This window comes from Prionailurus viverrinus, chromosome B1 (genome assembly GCF_022837055.1).
Source record: "Prionailurus viverrinus isolate Anna chromosome B1, UM_Priviv_1.0, whole genome shotgun sequence".
In the NCBI taxonomy this organism is placed as follows: domain Eukaryota; kingdom Metazoa; phylum Chordata; class Mammalia; order Carnivora; family Felidae; genus Prionailurus; species Prionailurus viverrinus.
This window is the reverse complement of record NC_062564.1, coordinates 40,131,668-40,144,978: the sequence shown is the minus strand read 5'-3', so window position 1 is coordinate 40,144,978 and position 13,311 is coordinate 40,131,668.

The following is a 13,311-nucleotide window of genomic DNA, read 5'->3' as shown; positions in this document are numbered from 1 at the left end:
ACACTAAAAGTATCGGAAAGCTTTTGAGAACAGAACACTTAAAATGAGATTTAAAATACAAAAAAAAAGGGGGGGGGCACCTGGCCGGCTCAGTTGGTTGAGCATTGGACTCTTGATTTAGACACAGGTCAAGATCTCATGGATCATGTGTTCAAGCCCCATGTTGGGCTCTGTGCTAACAGTGTGGAGCCTGCTTGGGATTCTCAGTCTTACTCTCTCTCTGTCCTTCCCCCCATTATCTCTTTCTCAAAAATAAATAAACATTTTTTAAATACCAAAAGAAAATCTTTTTAAATTTTTTTTCAATGTTTATTTATTTTTGAGAGAGAGATGGAGACAGAGAATGAGTGGGGGAGGGGCAGAGAGAGAGGGAGACACAGAATCCCAAGCAGGCTCCAGGCTTTGAGCTGTCAACACAGAACCTGAACCCATGAACCTTGAGATCATGACCTGAGCCAAAGTCAGAGGCTTAACTGACTGAGCCACCCAGGTGCCCCGCAAAAAAAATTTTTTTAAAAATGTTTATTTATTTTGAGAGAGAGAGAGAGAGAAGGAAAACATATGTGCATGCGGGGTACGGACAGAGAGAGAGGGGGAGAAAGAGAATCCCAAGCAGGCTCCACGTGGTCAGTGCAGAGTCCCACGGGGGGCTTGATCCCAGGAACCATGAGATCATGACCTGAACCAAAATCAAGAGTCAGATGCTTACTCAACTGAGCCACCCAGGTGCCCCCCCTCAAAATCTTTTTAATTCATGGATGAGATGGCAGGAAAGAGAAAATCATGAAAGTCACTGAAAGAGTGAGAGAAGAAAGGAAAGGAAAGGAAAGGAAAGGAAAGGAAAGGAAAGGAAAAACATTACAGGCCCCAAATCCAGATAGGTATGTCAGCCAAACAGGTAATGAAGCAATAAAGAGAATATTTGCCCTAAGGTAGCATCTGTTGATCCCTGGTTTCAGAGAGGAGACAAAGCTGTAGAGCCCCCACCCCCTCACACCATGAGTTTAGGGCTGGTGCTCACCCTATTTCAGTTACACAGGAAACCCCAAGGGGAAAATCCAGTTTAAAATGCACAGAGTGCACAGGTTGGCACCTGCCCCCTTCCCTGCAGGTACCTGAAAGAAGCAAAGCGTATCTTTTTTGGATGCACCCTTTGAAGCCCAATCCTCAAAAACTTCAGACAGATAAAACTCCATATAATATGAGGAATAGTTTTTAAAAAATCACAGACACATAAGGGCGACTGGGTGGTTCAGTTGGTTAAGCGTCTGACTTCAGCTCAGGGCACTATCTCGCAGTTTGTGAATTCAACCCTTCACGGGCTCTGTGCTGACAGATCAGAGCCTGGAGCCTGCTTCAGATTCTATGACTTCTTCTCTGTTCACTCTCTGTCTCTCTCTCAAAAATAAATAAAAAACATTATTAAAAAATCATAGATGCATAAAAAAATAAGCCACTCTGAGTAGAAGTCCAAAGAAACAGTAAACTACAGAATAAAGCTTGCAAAGATTTAGTTAAAAATTATTTATCAGATACAGATTCTGAAATATATTTTACATGTTTAAAGAGAAATAAAAGATGGTTATCATAAATACGATAAAGGAATAGGAGACTCTCAAAATAACCAAATGACAGATACAAAAAAGAATCATATAGAACTTCTAGAAAAGAAAAACATAATTAAAATTAGAAACTAAATAGATGGCTTAGACTGAAATTAGACATAATGAAATAGTAATTTGAAAAACTATTTAGAATGCAACACAGAGACAAATAAATGGAAAATATAAAAGATATTAAGAGACATGGAGGAAAGAGAAAGAAGGTCTAAGATTGATACATCTAATTAGAGAGGATAGGCTAGGATCACAAGGGAGTCGGTACGACAGGTGAGATAATAATGGCTAAGGGTTTTCTAGAATTTATTAAAGATATTACATTTATAAATTGGTATAAATACCAAGCAGGACAATTACAATGAAATCCACAGAGCAGTAAAAATACAGAATGCCATAGGAAAAAAAAAAATCTCAAAAGAAAGCAGGTAGGAAGACAAATCACATACCAAGATATGATATTTAGACTGAATATAAATTTACCTATAGCAACAATGGAGGTAAGAAGGTGGCGGAATAGTATCTTCAAAGTGCTTAGAGAAAACTATTGTCAACCTACAACTGTGAACCTTATAACACTGTCTTTCAAAACTGGGGTGAAATAAAGACATTTTCAACAGAGATAATACAACCTAAGAGTTAACTAAGAGACCCTCACTGTGGTATCTTCTAAAAGATGTACTTAAGAAAGAAGGAAAGTGGGGTACCTTGGTGGCCTAGTTGTGTAAGTGTCCAACTTTTGATTTCAGCTCAAGACATGATAACACAGTTCGAGGAATCAGGCCCCCCATCTGGCCTTTGGATGACGTCACAGAGCCTGTTTGGGATTCTCTCTCTCCCTCTCTTTCTGCCCCTCTTCCTCTCATTCTCTCTTTCTCTCTCAAAATAAATAAACATTTAAAAAAAAAAAGAAGGAAAGAGATCATATTAGATTAGAGAGGAAAGAAGAAATAGCAAGCAGCATCATAAACATGTAGATTGATGTAAACAAACATTACTTGACTATCGAATTTTTTTGATACTCTCTTAAATTTTGTGTCCAAGGCAAGAGCCTCACTCACTTCACTATGCCCTGGGGGGGGGGGGGGGTGTCTCATCATTCAATGGGAAGAATTTCACTTTATCTCCCTATTTTCAACATGGTACCTTCCTCCCAGCCTCATCCTTGGGCCAGACTCCCTTTGGTTCAATATCTCAGGATAATGAAACTCTAGCCCTTTGCTTGGAAGAAGAAAGGAGATCTGGGGTCCAGTGTTTATTATCATATATCTTCCTGTATTTGTCATATGCATCTCTCATTTCATAAGTATCCAGTGTTTCCAATTCCTGACCTTTCTGGGGATCTGCCAATCAATCGAGGGCTTTTGCCACTGCTGGCTTAAGTTTCAGCTTTCTTGGGTTCATGAAGTCCATTATTACTCATCTATCTCTCTTCTAGCTTCCAAAATTTTGTCCTTCTCTTCCAACATCTTTACCCTGTGCTTATTCCTAGCATTTTAATGGAGTTTCGGTTGCATGAGAGGCATTTTTCAATCCACCATATTTTAACTACAGCTTTGTCTCCTGTGACTCTTCAGAGAGAGAAGAATCCCCAGAGGCTCCACCAGACTTCCCTGTTCATCTCAACGGTCAGAACTAAGTCACACACCCAATCCTAAACCAGTCACAGGTTAAGAGGAAAGAATTGTCAACGCTAAAATTCAAACCTTATTATCTGAGGTGGAATGGATGTTTGAGATCAACCACACCCACAAGAACCTTAATCAGGGAGTGGAAATACCAAAGTCCAAACCACTTACCCAAGCCAGAAAATGACCTCTTAAAGGTAGTGGTCATATTTTTACTCTTTACACCTTTAGTAGTGAATGTTGGTGTTTAGTTGACTGAGGGAATGATCTATTTCATAAATACAATGTACAGAGATCATCTTTATGTATAAAACCATGAGATGGTGAAGGCAAGATGATAGAGGTTATCCACTCAGAAAAGACCTGGAATCATGGAGTGAGGAAAGTTTTAGAGACTGTGATTACCTGCCTGAATCCTTCCAGGCTAACCAGTAACAGTGACTTCCTGTGTAAAGAGGCATTTTAAATGTCAAAGAGCTAAAAGACAGGATTATGGTAGCTCTCAAGCTAAACACAAAATCAAATTACTTCGAGGATTCTAGCCTGAAGGTCATATTTATATAACGATGGCCAAATTAGACTAGACAAAAAGTTTGGACTGTTTTGTTTAATGTGGCTTATGTGTATATACATATGTGCATATCTGGAATACTCCCTGTTCTGCAAGGCGTTAAAAGTCTCTAACAAATTTTATCAAGTGAAGTTTGGGTCTGAAATTAAACTTTGTCATAATCATAAGGTTTGGGCTTAATATGAAATTTTAAGAGAAAGTCAACAATTTATCAGAAAATAAAAGACACGGTTGTATTGGTTGCCTAAAAAATAAGCAAAAACCATGAGAAGTCATGTGTTCTCATAATTCTGAATTGTCTGCTACAAAAACCTTGTAGTTTAAGAAAGAATGTATGAAATTAAAGAGGTTTCATTTTTTGTCTCGTAAATGTCTTGTTAGGAGCTGTTTAAGTGAGGGGTGCTTGGGTGACTCGGTTAAACGTTTGTCTCTTGATTTCAGCTCAGGGCATTATCTCATGGTTTGTGGGTTCAAGCCCCGTGGCTGGCTCAGCACTGACAGTGTGGAGCCTGCTTGGGATTCTCTGTCTCCCTCTCTTGCTGTCCTTCACTCTCTCTCTCAAAAATAAATAAATAGGGGCACCTGGATGGTTCAGTCAGTTAAGTGTCTGCCTTTGGCTCAGATCATGATCTCATAGTTCATGAGTTCAAGCCCCACATCTGGCTCTCTGCTATTTTAAAGTCAAAGCCTGAAAAGCCTGCCTCAGATCCTCTGTCCCTCGTTCTCTCTGCCCCTCCCCTGCTTGTGCACACTTTCTCTTTCTCTCTCAAAAATAAATTAAAATACATACATACATACATACATAAACTTAAAAAAAAAAGCTGTTTAAGTGTGTTTGTAAATGCATATTTTGGCAAGATTTGGATGCATATTTGAAAAAGAACCTGGGGGTCTCTGAGAAAGATATTTATCTATACCGTTATTTGAGTTTATTGCTAATGCAGAAATCCAAAAAGTCACTGACCACTTCTAACTTCAAAGCTGCTGAGCCACAAATTTTTGAAAAATGAAGAAATATAGAAACTACACAAGCACCTTTTAAAGGAGAGTGCACAGTGGATTACATTCAAATTATATACAAATAAGTAGTGCAAATACTTCAGTACTATTTTTTTAGAAATGTGCTTTATACTGATGATAACATTTCCTACAATATCAGTTTTTATGTGCTATGCATATGTGAAAAAAACAATACATTTCTAAATATGATGTCCCTTGGGGCGCCTGGGTGGCTCAGTCAGTTGAGCATCCGACTTCAGCTCAGGTCATGATCTTGCGGTTGGTGAGTTCGAGCCCCTCGTCGGGCTCTGTACTGACAGCTCAGAGCCTGGAGCCTGTTTCAGATTCTGTCTCCCTCTTTCTCTCTCCTCCCCTGCTCATGCTCTGTCTCTCTCTTCTCAAAAATAAATAAATGTTAAAAAAAAAAATTTTAAATAATAAAAATAAAGAAATAAATATGATGTCCCTTTCCAGTAAATTCGTGAGTTTATGACATCGTCATGGGGAATTCACTCAGTTTCACAGAAGAAAATATATATATATATATAGGAAATCTTCTAAACTTTTGAAGTCGATGGGTGATATAGCTAAGAAAAGAAGAAAACTGCATCACACTGGTCTCTGATATTTAAAAAAAAAACAAAAACAAAGAAACAGTATCATAAATAAGATTTTTAAAAAGGCAACAGAACTGCAGACGTTTGCAAATACTGATCTGATATTCTCAAGCTGTTCTCATTGTGGATAATCGGGAGAAATAGGAGATGGTGGACAGTATACATGAAATCCAGCTTCTCCACTGCCAGCCTCTATCCAGAAAGATTCACATATATGGTGAATACCATACACGGAAATGTATGGTGATGGCGAGAAAATATTTACTATTCTAAAAGCAAGCTGCAGCTTAAGACTGTTGCTCTAAGCAAGACCTGCCAACTCAAACACCTTTAGAGCCCAACAAGCATCGGCCAGGAGTAAAAGGGCAGGTGGGGGAAGTTGCCCCCTGTGGGGCTGCCACAGCCCTGCCACAGCAAGTGTGGCCACGTGGAATGGCGTTGCCAGGATTGATTTCTCAAAAGAAACACAAACTTTCCATTATATGTGATTCCTCTTGTTTCTTTCTTCTTCACCTTCTCCTCCTCCCCCTCCTCCCTTTCTCCTTCTTCTTTTTCCTTTGTTCAAGTAATCTGTATGTCCAATCTGGGGCTCAAACTCATGACTCCAGGGGCGCCTGGGTGGCTCATCTGGTTAAGCATCCGACTTCGGCTCAGGTCGTGATATCACAGTCCATGAGTTCGAGCCCGGCATTGGGCTCTGTGCTGACAGCCCAGAGCCTGGAGCCTGTTTCAGATTCTGTGTCTCCCTCTCTCTCTGACCCTCCCCCATTCATGCTCTGTCTCTGTCTCAAAAATAAATAAAAACGTTAAAAAAAAATTTTTTTTTAATTAAAAAAAAAAACCCTCACGACTCCAAGACCAAGAGTCACGTGTTCTACCAACTGAGCCCACCAGGTGCCCCTTTCTTGATCCTTAATTTTAACAAATTAAAAAACATTTTATTTTATTTTATTTTTTAAATTTTGTTTAAGAAACATTTTTAATAGCTTGTGGCCCCACAAAATATGTCTGCTGGCTAGATTCAGACCATGACCTAGAATTTTCTAATTCTGCTCTAGAGGAAAAACAATATCTGTAAGTAGAGAATTGCAGTGCCCACTTAGGAAAATATGCAAATGGATCTTTTTGCTGAGCTAGTGTGCATTGCTTAGTTCATCCACATAACAAAAGTAAGGTAAATGTGTAATTTTGGTGGAATTTGGGGGCCAAACAAAAACAAAATTTCTTGGGAGTGAGTGAGAAAGCAGATGTCAACAATATGGATGATGGTCTGCACTTAAGCTGAGGGAGATGGCAAGAACCCAGGATAACTGAAAATTTGCCCCGCGCGCTTGAGTTGTGTGTGTGTGTGTGTGTGTGTGTGTGTGTGTGTTAGAGAAAGGGAGAGAGAGAGAGAGAAACACTGCATTAACCCTCTACTACCACAGACCTTCAGGTCAAGCCCGGTTCACAAAAGCACAGCAGAGGTGGCACTCAATACAAGCCTGAGTTGCCCCACCGTGAAGTTAAGAAGTTTTGCAAGAAAGATCACAGTATAACTATTAAGGACAATGGCTACCAGAATGCAAGTGTGTATGGAAAAGGAAGACACTAGTTTTGGCTACTTCGTTTTAATTTGGAGAGTGACATGTGATCACAAGGACTTTAAAGGAAGCATTATTTTTCTGTGATTAGGGGGACGGAAGAACCTGGGTTTTTCCCTTTTAGACTCTTCAAATACCAAGCTTTCCCTGCCACCTGCTGGTTATTGGTTGCAACTTAAAAAAAATATCTTCTGAATAAGTCCTAAAGTATAAAAAACATCACCACAATGTGCCAGCTTAAGAAATAAAATAGTATCAATGAAGTTTAGAATTTCCTGTATTCCTCTCCCTGATTGCATCCCCCTCCTCTTCCTAAGTACATATCTTGAATTATATGCTTATCATCCCAACACACCTCTTTATTTTTCTGTGTATGTATCTCTAAGCTATGCGGGTGTTACTTTGCATGTTTTTAAAGTTCACCTAAAGAGTATCATTTTGTATAGAATTTTCTATATGAAATCTGCAGGTTACTTTTTTTTTAAAGTTTATTTATTTAGTTTTGAGACGGCCGGGGGGGGGGGGGGGGGGGCGGGTAGAGAGAGCATCCCAAGCAGTCTCTGCACTTTCAACGCAGCTGGTCTAGACCATGAGATCATGACCTGAGCTGAAATCAAGAGTAGAATGCTTAACCAACTGAGCCACCCAGGTGCCCCTGCAAGTTACTTTTTGAATTCACATTGTGTGTATGAGATTCATCCATGTTTGACCAGTGTATTTTCACTGCCATATAGAATTCTGTGTAATGGATATGTCATAAGTTATTTGCCCATACTCTTTTTGATATGTATTTAGATAGCTTCCAATTTTCTTACTAATACAAATGTTGCTGCTCTGATCATTCTAGAATATGTCCTCACATGTAAATGTTGAGTTTCTTAGTTAGCAATAATGCAATTGTTTTGTACTTGATATTGATGGGATTTTGGAATGATGGGGGTTCGATGCTGACAGCCAAGAAACAATTCTTAAAGACGTATTTGGTGCAAAAAGGTGATTTTATGAAAGCACAGGGACAGGACCCATGAGCAAGAAGAGCTGCACTGGGCTTGTGAAGAGTGACTGGTTACATACTATGGAGTTGGGGGAGGTAAAGTCAAGAGGAAGTTTCTTAAAGGGATTTCCATATGCTAAAGAAGACTCCTAGGATACTGGATGCCTTGCTATTGTCAAGCTGAGGTTGTTTTTCCCTCCAGCAAAGCAATAACATTAAGAGGGTAGGGAGTTCCTGGAGATAAGGCTATTGATAAGATTGTTCTTTTTCTTGTAATATTACTAAGATATTTGTAAACTGATGGAGACTATCAGTTTAACCATTTGTTTTCTTTCCCTTTCCTTTGTTCTTGGGCAGGCAGGAGTGCCTGAGGGATGTCACACAGATTCCTGGGGGGGGGGGGGGGGGTTGGGGGGGGCGGTGCTGACTTGTGCTTTGCCCTCAGTTTGCCTTATGCTCCCTCATCAGTATTGTCAGATTTCTGAATTTTTGTAGTTCTAGTGGGTGTGCAGTGATATCTCTTCGTGGTTCTAGTTTCATGTGTTTGATGGCCTTTTGCACAGGATCTGTGAATCAAGTTTTTTAGGGCATCTTGAATAAAGGTTTATAATTGCCTCTGTAAAGATCTTTCATTTCCTTTATTGGATTCATTCTTAAGTATTTCATATTTTTATTGTAAATGTATTGTTTTTATTTTTTTAATTATTATTATTATTTTATTTTAGAGAGAGAGAGCATGAGCAGGAGAGAGGGGCAGAGGTGGAAAGTGAGAGAATCTTAAGCAGGCTCCATGCTCAGCATGGAGTCTGATGCAAGGCTCAATCCCATGACCCTGGGATCATGACCTGAGCTGAAATTGTTAGGAAATAAAGTTTTACACCATAAGATGGCCGACGGGACTAAAACAAGCTCTGGTCTCTAGCTTGGAGACCCCTCTTCCGGGTTCTTCTTGCCCTGTTTGCCAAGCGCGTGAAAACCCCCAGATATGGAAGCTGACAACTATAAATTACACTTCTCACTTGCATTCTGCACTCAGATCTTTGGATAAACGGACTCCTCTGAGCCTGCCACTGTTAAATAAATCTCCAATCCACCAAGATCTCTGAGTGCCCCTTGGTTTTTCCACCAGCATTCCAGCCTGGTTCTGTAACAAAATTAAGTCAGATGCTCAACCAACTTAGCCACCCAGGAGCCTCTAAATGGATTATTTTTAAATGACATTTCCTAACAGATTTTCTTTTTTTTTTTTTTTTTGGTACTAGGGTATATTAATGCAACTGATTTTTTATATTGGTTTACTGTCCAGTAACATTGTTAAGTGCTTTCATTAACCCCTAAGACTATATTTGCAGATTCTTCTGGATATTCTATGAAGGCAATTATATTTTCCATGGGTTTTTATTATCTTTTTTCCTTTTTAAATTCTTGTTCTTGTTACCTGTTTTTCTGATCTTATTCTACTGTCCTGGGATATAGTACAGAGTTGAATAGAAATGGTGAAAACCAGCACTTTTGGATAGCCCATGATACTATCAGGAAGTTCTCTTTAGTCCTAGTTTTTAAGAGTTTACTTTTTGTTGTGTTTTTATCATGAATGTGTGTTAAAACTTATCTTTCTAGGGGCAACTGGGGGGCTCAGTCAGTTAAGTGTCCAACTTCAGCTCTGGTCATGATCTCACAGTCCTTGGGTTTGAGCCCCACATCAGGCTCTGTGCTGACAGCTCAGAGCCTGGAGCCTGCTTCAGATTCTATGTCTCTCTCTATCTCTCTCTCTTAGAAATAAATAATTAACTTAAAAAAAAAACTTATCTTCTTAGCCCTGCATATATGGATAATTCTATTTGGTTTGTCTCTTTTGACAAAATTTGAAGTGGGATTCATGAGCAAACAGCTAAGAAAGAATTCTTGAGATGTCTTTGGTGCAAAAAGGTGATTTGATTAAAGCACGGGGACAGGATCCATGGCAGAAAGAGCTGCACTGGGGTTGTGAGGAGCTACTCACCATATATTTTTAAGTTCGTGGAGGGAGAGAGGGATGGAGATAATGTTATTTTTCAAGGAATTTCTGGATGCTGAAAGCAGGGGCTCACAGGACCCTGAAGATTTAGCTATTATCAAGATAAGATTGCTTGTATTTTTTAAGAAAGTGTGAACATTAAGGCAGCCATAAATGTCTTGGGGAGTGTTACACGCTGCAGGTCTCTGACATCTCTGAATGGGCTGCAAGCTGGAATTTCATTTAAACTATATTTTTCTTAGCACTACGAGAAATTTATCCTAAGGATACAGGAGTGCTGATGCATAGGGGCACATGTACCCCGATGTTTATAGCAGAACTTTCAACAATAGCCAAATTATGGAAAGAGCTTAAATGTCCATTAACTGATGAATGGATAAAGAAGATGTGGTTTATATATACAATGGAATACTACTTGGCAATGAGAAAGAATGAAATCATGCCATTTGCAGCAACGTGGATGGAACTGGAAGGTATTATGCTAAGTGAAATAAGTCAGTCAGAGAAGGACAGATATCATATGTTTTCACTCATGTGTGGAACTTGAGAAACTTAACAGAAGACGGTGGGGGAAGGGAAGGGGAAAAAATAGTTACAGAGAGGGAGGGAGGGAGGCAAACCATAAGAGACTCTTAAATACAGAGAACAAACTGAAGATTGATGGGGGGTGAGGGGAGAGGGGAAAATGGGTGATGGGCATGGAAGAGGGCACTTGTTGGGATGATCACTGGGTGTTGCATGTAAGTGATGAACCATGGGAATCTACCCCCTAAACCAAGAGCCCACTGTACACACTGTATGTTAGCCGATTTGATAATAAATTATATTTTAAAAAATTTAAAACTACATTTTTCTTGCCTTTCTTTCCTTCATCATCTTTCATTCTGTTACTCCAGTAAATAACATTAGCAGATTTTTTCAGACTTAAGCCATTCTTGCATTTGGGGGATAAACTTAACTTGAGTTTATCCCAAAATTAATGAACTCAAGCCTGATATGTTATTTTCTTACATTGTCTGGTTCTGGCTTATTGGCCACATAAATTAATTGGGTCACATTCTCTCATTATCTTTTCTCTGCCAATGAATATTAAGACTTAGTAGAAATATTTGTTCCTGAAATCTGAGGCATCAGTGGAAACATTTAAAGAATGCCTCACTTCACTTTGCAAATGTATAGTCTACTGTTAAAAAGAAAGCCACAGGCCCAAAATGGTGTCACTTAGGTTGAGGCCCCAGGTCAGTAAACCAAGACCTAATAGCCAAACTAACTAGAGTTACAACCCCCCAGAAATGTGGCCGTTAGGCTGTCAACATGGGAATTTCCTGGTCAGCTCTAGGAAGTTTACTGATAGACCTCTTCCATCCCCCTTAGGGGGAGGGCAACCTTGCCTAAAACAATGCATTCTTTGCTAATAGTTTCCTTTTTACCACTCCCTATCTACCTTTAAAAATCTGTCTTTTTCTGTAGCCCTTTGGGGTTCCTCTCTACCCCATCTAGCAGATACTGCCAGATTCATGAGTCGATTAATAAAGCCAGTTAGATCTTTAAAATTTATTCAGTTGAATTTTTGTTATTTTTAAAAATATTTGTTATTTAACAGACATATGTCAAAGATTCATTTAACTCCTTCACGAAGGAATCAGCAGCATAACAAAGCTGGTTCAGTGTTTGAAAGAATGAATAGGTACTGAAGCCAGATGTTGGAATATGATGGCTAGATTAGATTCAAAACAGGTTAATGTCTACACAGGAAAATAAAACTATAACCTTTGGGGTTATCTCTTCTACCAGATAGAAGTCTCGTGCAACCTTATTGGGCAAAAAATGTACAGGTTAGCCTGCAACTTCAAAGAGTCTTAGTCCTAATCACTACTACATAGTCAATCAGACAAAGGTATAGTTTTTTAGAGAATGAAATAGTCTTTGGTGAGCCTGTTAGATAATGCTCTAGTAAGACACTGAAGAGACTTGCAGGCATCCTTTGCCCTACTTCCACGTTTTGGCTTTGATTTCTTAACCATTGAATGCCCATGGCAGGCTGAACACCCTATTGGGGACTAAGGTGAATGACTTCAGACTTGTTTTCAGATATCTTACAGTCTAGCAGAGAAAGACAGCCATGTAAATGACTAAGTTCAATACTGTATTATAGGTTCTATAATAAAAAGTCTCCCAGGACACAGGAGAGACAGTAAGAAGGAATAGTCCTGTGTTAGTAGGAGAGCAAAAAGGCCAGAGGCATTGCCCAGGTGCTGGGGAGGGGAGTCCATTCCAGGGAATAACAAAGTCAAGAAGGTGTAAAAAAACAGTCATTTTTCTCGTCATAACCATTGTTTATAGCCTCTAATTACATGTTGCCCTGAATTGTCATTCAGCTGCTTTCTGTAACAGCAACATTTCAGCAGTATCATATCCTCCTCATGGGGAAACACTGGACAGAGATGGTCATATACTTTTTGAAAAAAGTCAGAAGTCATGGGTAGATGATGAGATTTGTAAAAATCAGGAAAGTTGACATTTGAAACCCAGGTTCAAATCCCAGCACAACCATTTACGAATGCGAGACCTTGGGTAAATTAATGAAGTTCTTTCTGTGATTGCTTTGTGCAAAAGGGTCCCCAAACCACCTGACACTAGCACCACGAGGTATAAATGAAGCAGAGCATTTCCTTGGAAGCTCACAGGTAGAAAAGCAGCAGAGTCCACTCCAAACTAACAATCTAGCTATGTTCAGGGGAGGGGGGAGAGTGAGGGGGAACATTTAGGTGAAGCCATAATTACAAGAACTTCCTAGAGGAGGAAATGACCTTTTTAGAAGGATGAACCTCCAGAGGCGGCCTCTGGTTTCTGCCTATTGGATGTGTGTTCAAAAGTTATACCTGCAGGGGCGCCTGGGTGGCTCAGTTGGTTAAGCGTCTGACTCTTGATTAGGGCTCAGGTCATGATCTCATGGTTTGTGAGTTTGAGCCTGGCATAGGGCTCTGTGCTGGCAGTGCAGAGCCTGCTTGGGATTCTCTCTCTCTCTCTCCCTCTCTCTCTGTTCCTCTCCCACTTGTTCTTTCTGTCTCTCTGTCTCTCTCTCTCTCAAAATAAACTTTTAAGTTAAAAAAAATTACACCTGCAGGATTTTAATTCATGAAGGCCAGGACCAAGTGCCAACAGGAGAGGCCAATGTCACTGAGAGAATTTATCACTTATATTTCCCAAGAGAAGAGGACACACAAGGCTACACAGGGCCACAGGGGAAAGCCAGAATTGGTCAGGTGGGAGAAGACAGGAGAGA